The sequence below is a fragment of the Thamnophis sirtalis genome, unplaced genomic scaffold (genome assembly GCF_051295495.1).
Source record: "Thamnophis sirtalis isolate CommonGarterSnake01/CBP01778 unplaced genomic scaffold, rThaSir2_p1.2 scaffold_1, whole genome shotgun sequence".
Lineage (NCBI taxonomy): Eukaryota > Metazoa > Chordata > Lepidosauria > Squamata > Natricidae > Thamnophis > Thamnophis sirtalis.
The window spans coordinates 86,686,024-86,696,505 of record NW_028261381.1 but is presented as its reverse complement, the minus strand read 5'-3'; positions in this window follow the sequence as shown (position 1 = coordinate 86,696,505).

Genomic DNA, 10,482 nt, shown 5'->3' with positions numbered 1-10,482 from the left:
AAGGGAATTTTGGATTTTCCTCTTAGAAATATAAGTTTTCTCTCAGGAGTGGACCAAAGAGATGATAGACGACTGGAACATCAGATGCTTTACTGAGTTTCTTCCATTTAGACTTCCCAATTATAGGAAGAGGTACTAAAAATACTAAGAATATGAAAATCAGCAAAGAATACTCATCCTGTTTAAGCAAAATATCAGGCTTTGTTAAGACTAACAGGAAGAATCATCCTAGACATAATAGAATATTACGAGGCACATCCAGAAAAGCAAATGGTACTGGTTTTCCTTGACGCACAAAAAGCATTTGATAATGTAATTTGGAAATTTATAATAACACAATTAGATAGAATGAAATTCAGAGACAAATTTACAAAAATGATAGAAAAACTTTATAACAGTCAGACAGCCAAAGTTCTGATGAACGGAGAACTAACAGAGAAGATTGAAATAAAAAAGGGAGTTTAGACAGGGATGCTCCCTCTCTCCTTTGCTGTTTATAATAATAATGCTGGAAACATTATTAAATGAAATTAGGAAGGACCAGGAAATAAAAGGTTTACGACTCAAAAATGAAGAATATAAGATCCAGGCCTTTGCCGATGACTTAGTGTTTGTTCTAGAAGATCCATTAGAATCCAGTCTGAAATTAATTCAAAAATTAGAAGAATATGGCGACGTGGCAGGATTAAAAATCAATAAAAGCAAAACAGAAATGATAACCAAGAATATGATAAAAAAGCAAGAAGAGGAACTGGAATTAGCAACCAAATGCAAATAATTAAGAAAGTGAAATACTTGTGGATCTCGGTGTCGGCAAAATGTTCTACAATTAAAGATGATAATTACAATAAACTAGTGACACAAATAAAGAAAGATTTAGAAAGCTGGAAAAATATTCAGCAATCACTAATGGGATGCATAGCCATAATTAAAATGAATATTTTACCAAGAATTTTATTTTTGTTGCAAGCCACACCTATCAATCCGTGTAAAACTTTCTTTCAAGAATTAAACAAAATAACTGCTAGGTTCATCTGCCAAGGACGAAAAGTGAGGATCAAACTAAAGTCAATGCAAGACAGCAAGGAGAGGGGAGGTTTAGCATTACCAAATTGGGAATTATATACGTTAGCAGTAACAATAACATGGGTGAAGGATTGGATAGAGCTAAAGAATAAAAGAATTCTGACCTTAGAAGGCCATGATTGGCAAGCAGGTTGGCATACATTCCTATGGGATGATAAAAATAAAACACACAAATACTTTCAAAAACATCTAATTAGAAAAGTGCTATTGAAAAACTGGCTCAAAATTTTTAAAAAAAATCCATTATGTGAAAATCCTGAACTGGCTATCCCCGACCGAAAGGACGATCCATCCAAATTTTATAGATATGAACAAAATGCTAAGATACGGAGACTTAATTAACGGACATGGAAATTTAAAAACAATTGAAGAATTGGCAGAACAAATCATGAAAGCTGTCTGACTAACCTACTTGCAAATCAAAACTAAACACAATAATGATACTAAATTATATGGCATTGAAATGGAACCACACAAATTGGATAAAATAATTCAAAGCTCAGATAGAAAGATGATAGGGAGAATATATAAATTTCTCCTGAAGTATAAACTGGAAGAAGAAATCGTGAAAGAACAAATGATAAAATGAGTGCAGAACTTTGGCTATAATATTGAATTAGACAAATGGGAAAAATTTTGGGGAACAAACTTAAAAATGACACAGTTGCATACAAGGAAAACCAGTACAAAATGTTTTACAGGTGGCACCTGGCACCAACAAGGTTAGCTAAAATCTTAACAAATACCTCCCCCAAATGTTGGAAATGCAAATCAACACACGGAACATATTATCACTTATGGTGGACCTGTGAGGAGGCTAAAAATTGGCTGGAGGCAATAATAGGGGTTAAAATAGAATGGAAACCTGAAGTTTTTTTATTAAGAATAATGTATGCAAAATACAAAAAAGAAATCCAGTATTTAATACTACATATAATTACGGCGGCAAGGATTGCCTTTGCCCAGAAATGGAAAAACAAATTAATTCCAAGCGAAGATGAAATAACAAGAAAGGTTATGGATTGTGCTGAAATGGACAAACTAAAGAAATCCAGGGAAAAGAAGAATCAGAATTCTATCAGATATGGGATAAATGACTATAATATTGAATTAGACAAATGGGGAAAATTTGGGGGAACAAACTTAAAAATGACACTATTAGTTGCATGCAAGGAAAACCAGTACAAAACATTTTATAGACGGCACCTGGCACCAACAGGGTTAGCTAAAATCTCAGTAAATACCTCCCCAAAATGTTGGAAATGTGACTCAATACACGGAACATATTACCACTTACGGTGGACTTGTGAGAAGGCTAAAAATTTTTGGAAAAGGATCAAAAATTAGCTTGAGGCAATAACAGGAGTCAAAATAGATTGGAAACCCAATTTTTTTAAATTAGGAATAATGATTGCAAAATATATAAAAGAAATCCAGTATTTACTTTTACATATAATTACGCCGGCGAGGATTACCTTTGCTCAAAAATGGAAAAACAAATTAATTCCAAGCGAAGATGAAATAATAAGAAAGGTGATGGGCTGTGCTGAAATGGATAAATTAACAAAAGAAATCCAGGGAAAAGAAGAAGCAGAATACTACCAGATATGGGATAAATGATATAGATGGATGGAGGAAAGAAACAAGGATCAATGTGTTTTTTCTCTTTATTTTTGTAAGCCGCCTGGAGTCCTTCGGAATTGGGCGGCATATAAATGTGTCTAATAAATAAATGAAGGAAGGAAGCCAATAAAGCCCAAAAAAAGTAGTTAATGAGAATGAACACATATATATGCATCCAAGAGATTTAAATTTATAAGTCGTGATCAGCCAACATAGCAGACAGATGAGTAAAATAAGAGGGTTAAGAATGGTGAAATGCAAATCAAATATACTAGAAGGGGAAATAATATAAGGAGAACGATATTGATTGGCAATTGCTATTAGAATGAACAGGAAGTTCTTGTTCATATCGTATTGTGTAAATGTTGTGTGCGTCTAAGTTTTGTGTGTGTGTGTTTTGCATGTTTATAAATAAATAAAAATTTAAAAAAAGACTGACAGGGAAAAAATGGGAGAGGCTTTCAAGGCTACAGATGACAAAGCACTCCAGGTGGAAATTCCTTGTCCTCTTGTTAACATGGTGTAAGGTTATGCTTTTTTGAGAAAATTCAGAAACAAAATGACATTTTTTTCTAATCTGAAATTGCACATGTAATGCATGCAGAAAATGTTCAGACCCCCTTCACTTTTGACAATTGTGTTATGCTGCAGCCTGATTCTGTGGTTGTTCAAATTCTTTTTCTTTCATTAATCTACACTCAGTACTCCCATAATGACAAAGTGAAGACAGAAATTCAGAAATGTCTGTAAATTTATTGCACTGTACGGTATAGGTTTCTCAGAAGTGTCTATGGGTATTGTCATAATATTAAGATGGCCAGAGTGGGTTGACATAAACGTTGCCCATTTTCATGTGCATTGCACAAAAGAAACAAAGCTTTCATCACCTTATCAACTTATAACGGTTTTGACCATATCCAGCCAACAGACCTGAAGTTTCTCCTTCCCATTTCACAGCAAGGTAAGCTGTGGTAGAACAATGGACATTGTTCCCTCTCAGGGGAAAGTAACATGACCCTATGGAAATTTTAAAACAGATTTCTATATGCTCTTTTAACATGGCCAATAGTGAGGGATATAGGCCCTATAGTCCAGCACTAGAGGTTTATCAATCCTATTCTATGGCCACAGAAGCAAAGTAGAAACCAGGTCTCCTATCTTGGTTAGCCATCCAATACTCCAGCATAGTGAACCAGTGCACTGAGTGCAGCTAATCAATTATATGAATATTGTAGCTCCATCAAACTAAATGCAATGTCCATCTACTAAAAAATCTCTAATAAGGTATTTATCTGTTTATTTTTTCATCTTCCCAAGAATGCAAAAATAAGATGATCAAGCAACTTGTAAAATATTAATTATAGCTGTGTTTGGCTTCTTACTTCATGTTATGCAAGAAATGCATGTCAAACTATTTTGTCCATAGCTTAGTGAAGAAAAAATAGAATTTCAGGAAACATTTAGAATCTCTTTGGTCTCTGTCTTTCTCCTGATTTGCCCTTTTAACATAGTGATCTATAATCTAGAGACTATATATAGAAGCGTTTGCCATTTTCAATTTAATTAAACCACAAACCTCTGTTTCATTGAAAGAGTCACTGAGAAGGTCACAGACTTCAATTTAAATGATAAAAGTTGGAAACTTCTAATATTTTGCGACTAGAATGTGTTTATAGATCTAAGAAACTTCCACTGGTTTCAAAAGATGAAATCAGGGTCAAATGATTTTACATATAGTGGATTTTTTCAAGAGGCAACTGGACTTTCTTGTTTCTCTTTGAAGATATTTTGCTTTTCATCCAAGAAGTTTCTTTAGCTCTGACTGGATAGTGGGAAATGGAAGGATTTATATTCCTTGCAGACAAGCTAGTCATTTGCATTCTTTCTGTCTACAAAGAATATAAATCCTTCCATTCCCCACCATCCAGTCCAGAGTTGAAGAAATTTCTTGGATGAATAGAATAGAATAGAATAGAATAGAATAACAGAGTTGGAAGGGACCTTGAAGGTCTTCTAGTCCAACCCCCTGCCTAGACAGGAAACCCTATACCATTTCAGACAAATGGTTATCCAATCTCTTTTTAAAAACTTCCAGTGTTGGAACATTCACAACTTCTGAAGGCAAGTTATTCCACTGATTAATTGCTCTGTCAGGAAATTTCTCCTCAGTTCTAAGTTGCTTCTCTCCTTGATTAGTTTCCACCCATTGCTTCTTGTTCTACCCTCAGGTGCCTTGGAGAATAGTTTGACTCCTTCTTCTTTGTGGCAGCCCCTGAGATATTGGAACACTGCTATCATGTCTCCACTAGTCCTTCTTTTCATTAAACTAGACATACCCAGTTCCTGCAACTGTTCTTCATATGTTTTAGCCTCCAGTCCCCTAATCATCTCTGTTGCTTTTCACTGCACTCTTTCTAGAGTCTCTTTTTTACATTGTGGCGACCAAAACTGAATGCAGTATTCCAAGTGTGGCCCTACCAAGGCATTATAAAGTGGTATTAACACTTCATGTGATCTTGATTCTATCCCTCTGTTTATGCAGCCTAGAACTGTGTTGGCTTTTTTGGCAGCTGCTGCACACTGCTGGCTCATATTTAAATGGTTGTCCACTAGGACTCCAAGATCCCTCTCACAGTTACTATTGTTGAGCAAGGTACCACATATACTGTACTTGTGCATTTTGTTTTTCTTCCCCAAATGTAGAACCTTACTTTTTTCACCATTGAATTTCATTTTGTTAGATAGTTCCCAATGTTCAAGTTTGTCAAGATCCTTCTATATCTTAAGCCTATCTTCTGGAGTGTTGGCTATTCCTGCCAGCTTGGTGTCATCTGCAAATTTGATACGTTCTCCATTTATCTCCTCATCCAAATCATTGATGAAGATGATGACCCGGGCCTAAAACAGAGCCTTGGGGTACTCCACTGTAGTTCCAATGAGGACTACAAGTTGAGTGTGGTTGGTCAGCCAGTTACGAATCCATCTCATGGTGATGCTGTCTAACCCACATTTTTCTACTTTATGGTCTACTTTATCAAATGCCTTACTGAAGTCCAAGTAAATTATATCGACGGATGAGAAGTGAAACGTCTTCAAAAACAAACAAGAAAGTCCAGTTTCCTCTTGAAAAAACACCTTTGGGACATCCATAACCTGGATGACTGTGACTCTCCATAGACACTTAGTGTAAGTTTTATATAAGCTGTTCAATATCTAGCCTCTGTGCTTTTCTTCTATCCAATAGTCAAATTACAGATTAGAAAGACATCCTGGCTATAGAAGGCATTTGTGTCTTTAGGGTTAATAGGATTTATCAGTTATGTATTGCAGAAGTCTGTAGAAATCCAAATTTGAAGAGCAAAATGTGATTCGGGGCATGTACCACCTGTTAAGTACAACTTAAATGCATATTTTTGAGGATTCTAAGTCAGCGATGGAGAACTGTCATACACATCTAGAAAAAGATACTAATCCATTAGTTTGGATACCATTCAGCTTGTAGATTACAAGGTTGCTTAGAGAAAGGAGGGGCCCTCTCTGCTTATCCAATACTTTCCCCTGCTGGTTGATTAAACTGGCAAGGACAGGATTAACATCCTTTATTTAGGAAAGCACAGGGATGGACAAAATAATGGTTACCAGCTTTAAACTGATAGACATAATCAGGCAATCAAACCTCTACCTTTGTTGAATGCATTGCTTGCATTTAAGAATGGCCAGGGCTCTGATTACTCAGTTGTGCCTGCCACTGTGAAGCTGATAACCATTACTGCCAAATGTCCATGGAAAGTTTATAAGCGTCTTTTCATGGGAGAAATGTACCAGTGCCTCTTGAAGGAAGACAATAATCAGATATTAACTGAAGAACTCTTGCATGACACAGAAGATTTGTTTGATTATTGAAGAGGATCAAATGTAGGTAGTCCACATTTAGGACTTATCTCAGACAGTGACCACAGTTGTGACGGAGATGAAAAAGAAACTTTGTGACAAATTCTTCCATTGATGTTATGATAAAATAAAGAAAAACTAAAGAAAGATCATAAGCACGGTTTACTTAGGTCTGTAAAGCAAAGAAAAGCTAAAGAAAGATTGTAAGCACAGTTGCAGTTTTACTTCGTGACTGTTTCACTTAACAACGGAGTTGTCCATCCCAATTGGAGTTGCTAACCAAGATCTGTATTCAATTTCTAGAAGAAATTATTAAGAAGGTTTTAAACACATCTGAATAATACTGATTTCTGGATCCATTTCAACTGAAGTTTTGTCCAAGATATTTAATTAAATTGGTTATCTTGCTAGATTATTTATTTCAGATTGGGAGAATGAAGGCACACACGTTCTCATGGACTTTCTGGTTACATCTGAAATCAATTATGGTACTGACAGATGACAATGCCTTGAATGCACTGTTTTATAATAACCTTTTTCTTGGATAGTGCTGGGGATCTAGGACATTTGATAGTTCTGAATATAACCCAAGAATGAATGATCATTTAATGACCAACTTGCTGGCCACAATTTGGACTGACAATTTGCTAAGCAATCTATTGCCACAGTCACCAAGCAAAAATTCACATTTTTTTGCTATATTTAGAGAACAGTGCTGAGAAATTCTAACAATTACTTGTGTTAGATAATTGAATGTGCTGTGTAATTAAAACTAATAACTTCATTTTCTATCTATCTATCTATCTCCTAATGGAACTTCAATAGTGGGGGGTTCTTGTTAGGATTCACACCCAAAAGTCTGCAGCTCTCAACTGAAGGAACATTACCACCAGTGGCCCTGAGCAGACTCAGATCTCACCATGTAATCTAAAACAGCGGTCACCAACTGGTGGTCCATGAGAAAATTTTGGTGGTCCACAGAAAAAGTATTTGCATTTTTTATACTGCACTAAATCAGGGGTCCTCAAACTATGCCGCCTGGGCTGGGTACATTTGCAATGAACATTTGTGTTGCTGCAGAGAGTCTCCCCCTTCTGGGTCTTTTTGTGTGGAGGGGGGGCAGAAATTCTGACTTGGGGTCTGCTTCAGCCTCCTAGTGCAGAGCTTTGGGTGAAGGCTGGAAGGAAGGGCCACTGGTGGTGAAGAGCTGGAGGGCCTTGTTCCACTGGGACTGCATCATGCCCTGGAATTGGCTGACTATCTCAGCCCACTGAGCCTCCAGGCGCCGGTACCTGGCCTTGTATCCCTCAGGTCTTCCCTCTGCTTGGAAAGCCTCTGCTCATTGTCCTCAATGAGGTGCTTCTGCTGAGCCTCCTTCTCAGTCAGATCCAATTTGAACTGAGCCAGCTGTTTTGCCAATTTTTCTCATGCTGGCTGCTTAGCTCCAACAACTGCTTCCTGTTGGGGCCCTTGGGAGCCTGGACAGGCATGTGAAGAGGGGCAAGTAGAGGCCAGCGAGGCGTCTCTCAATATGAGTGACATCAAGCTGGCCATACTCACCCAGTCACATGACCGCATAGCCACTCCCCACCCAGCTGATCATTAGGCAGATCATATTAATGGTCCGCGGGATTTAAAATTATGAATTTAGTAGTCCCTGAGGTCTGAAAGGTTGATGACCCCAATCTAGAAGCCTATCATTTCCTAGCTAAATGTTCCACATGGAAGAAGGCCCATGACTGTTCTAAATCTGGTTCTGAACTACTCTGTCCTTTTAATAATATTTGACGATCAGGGACTATGGGACAGAGCCATGACATCTTTTCATGAAGGGCATTTTTTTTAAAAAAAAATTCTTTAGGTATTAAAGATAAACTGAAGGCTTATAACTTTTTTTTAATTATTCAGGGGGGTGAAAGAGAATTTAAAAACTTGGATCCTTTTGAATTCTGAGGTTCTGAATGTTGGTGATGAAAACTCTGGAGTGCCTTGAGCTGCTTACGGGCAATATGTTTTTCCTTTCCTGTGACTTAAATGCTTGGAATTCTTTTTTCAAGCAACACGTTTTTGCGTTTTGTATGTACATTCCAGGGCAACCAGCATGGGCCGACTTTGCACATCGCCTAAAATGCCATCACTTGTACAATTACAGTCTGAAGCCCAATTAATAAGAGCTTGCAAGTCCTGCTGACAAGATATAATTAAGCAAATGAAGAATGTGTTTGTAGATTTTGCCTGCATACTCAACTATCAATTAAATCATTACCCTCTAAATGTGTTCTTGGGCTACAAAGTGTTCTGTGAGTCAGTAATTCCTGAAGCTACCAGAAGTCTGTTTTTAGATGGTTCTTAATTGAAATCGCTGAGTTTATTGAATGCATTAAAGTAAATACATTACAGCTATAGAAATGAGGGCTGAGGCATTCATATAGTTTTTTCCATGACTAATAATTCTTACTTCACTGTTCTTGCTTTACTGGTCTAGGTTCAGGTTAATAATGGAGGGCTTGTTGGAAAAATATGTAGTTGTGGCTCTGCAACTTTGTAGATCACTCTTCCTTTTTTAAAGAAATGATTATTTTAAAATATATTTATTAAATTTCCAAATCAGACAAAATGGAAAGGGAATAATAGGACAATAGCAATAGCACTTAGATTTATACACCACTCTATACAGCACTCTCTAAGAAGATTACAAATGTCAGCATATTACCCCCAACAATCTGAGCCCTCATTTTACTGATCTTGGAAGAATGGAAGGCTGAGTCAACCTTGAGCCGGTCAGAATTGAATTCCAGGCAATCAGCAGAATTAGCCTGCAATACTGCATTCTAACCACTGTGCCACCATGGCTACTAAAGTGAACTAACCAAGTTAAAAAGTAAACAAAAAAAAAATACATCAAATAGATATATAGCAATAATTGCCTCTGACTTTTCCAGTACAGAGACAATAATATAATACAACAATCCCTAAATTTAAATGAATAGTACCAGTATTTAAAATACCACATTCTAGAAAAACAATATTCATAATGTATTCTTGTCATAATGTCAATGTAAGATATAATATGTTGTATATTATAAATAATCATATAATGTCCACAATATTTATCTTGTTAAATCAAATCTTATCCTCAAAACCCAAAGTCAAAAATTGATTTTTCTCTTTGTCCTATAAGAAATCTATGCGCGGTCTCCAAGTGCCAAGAAATTTAATTAAATGATTATCTCTAATCATGGCAATCAATTTCACCATTTCCTTCTAATATGGATCTTTCACCATGAGAAGAGCCTAAGTGATTCTCCCAATGGGAGAGTCTAATTGGACAGATTGTTTTTTCCCAGTTCAGTTATATCTTCTTCTTAAAAGAACAGAATGCTTTTTACCTCAAGAAAAAGAAGAGGCTGGAAGAATCTGACTCAGTATATAGGTAAGGGCTATGCTTCATAGATGCAGACAATCTGGCTTTAGAATGACCAACAGCAAATGTCAGAATTTGCAGCCTGTACATTCACAGCACTGGCCAACTTAACTTTCACTGAGGTTAGTTATTTCATAAAATATACACACAAAATTGATCCAATTGAGCTATTAGGTTTGCATTTGCAAAATGCAGGAAGCAAACTCAATATATAGGTAGTCCTCAAGTTACAATCATAATTGAACCCCAGCAAAAATGTCATAAATTATAATCATATGACCTTGGATACTACAAATGGCCATAAATGCTGAACAGTTGCCAAAATGCCTTCATGTGACATTGGAAGGGGGTGGGGGGCAGAAGTCAGAACTTCAAAACTTTTCCATTGTAATTTGGAACAGTCACTAAGCAAATGGTTATAATTCGAGGACTACCTATATTACATTGAATCAACAGCT